General features: G+C 36.5%; 1 protein-coding gene across 1 annotated transcript in view; it reads right to left on the bottom strand.

Annotated features, from left to right (window-relative positions):
- cgasa (cyclic GMP-AMP synthase a) overlaps positions 1–955 on the bottom strand; it is a 10,907-nt gene that overhangs the window by 7,801 nt on the left and 2,151 nt on the right. The window lies entirely within an intron of this gene.

The following is a 955-nucleotide window of genomic DNA, read 5'->3' as shown; positions in this document are numbered from 1 at the left end:
GGACACTGCACACTGAATTTACAGCAGCCCTTTTAAAATAAACAGTGTAACTTTTATGTTCGGTTGACTGCATTTTAGTTTGATGATGAATGGCTGAAATGTCAGACAATGGTAGAACTAATGTTTGTGTGTGCGTGAGGTGCCTGTGCGATCAGATGGATTAAATCAAATAAAGATATAAAGAAAAGAAATAAAATGCATTAAGAGTGTTACAAAAACGAGCGTAGCCTATACTTGTTGCAGTGTTTTTTCCCCCTTTTGTTAATCTGTTAATTATATTATAGCCTATTATATATGTTGTGTGATCCTATTTATTTTATTCCCTTTATAGACTTAATTTCTGTTTTTCTCCTTTCACAGAAGCGCTGCAGGTGCATAATGCGACGATTGAATCCTCATGTTCTTGTTTACGCTGCTATTCGTGCATATAAAGCTAAAGCCCTGAATAAAACAAAAAAAGAAAAGAAAAAATACATTCTAATCTTAATGGTTAACGATCGACTAATGAGCTTCGTTTGACGGTCAGGAAAATAAAATTGAACAAAGTGCTGTCATTCTACAATTCTCCACCATATTTACTATGCTGCGCGCAAGTTCAGGCTAACTCAAAAACTTGCGTACACGAGTTGAGACCAGGGGCCTCATTTATAAAATGTTGCGTATAAACCGTCCTAAATTTGTTCTAAGATCATTTCTCAAAAGTGCATAAGTGCGATTCAGAGAAAACGAACGTGCGCACAAAAACACGTGCGTACGCCTCTCTTCCAGATGTGACATTTATAAATCGCAAATGATCTTGAAATTGTGCGCAGCTGACTAGTGTCAGATCTCCGCCTTGTAAACGCCCCCTAATTAATATCATTACCATATAAAAGAGCACACGCCAATATCCGAATTTCTATGCTTGAGAATGACGAGCACAAAGAAAAAAGAAAAAGAAAAACTTTACTGAGTC

The sequence above is a fragment of the Sinocyclocheilus anshuiensis genome, unplaced genomic scaffold (assembly GCF_001515605.1).
Source record: "Sinocyclocheilus anshuiensis isolate Anshui unplaced genomic scaffold, SAMN03320099.WGS_v1.1 scaffold193, whole genome shotgun sequence".
NCBI lineage: Eukaryota > Metazoa > Chordata > Actinopteri > Cypriniformes > Cyprinidae > Sinocyclocheilus > Sinocyclocheilus anshuiensis.
This window is presented reverse-complemented; position numbering and strand designations above follow the sequence as displayed.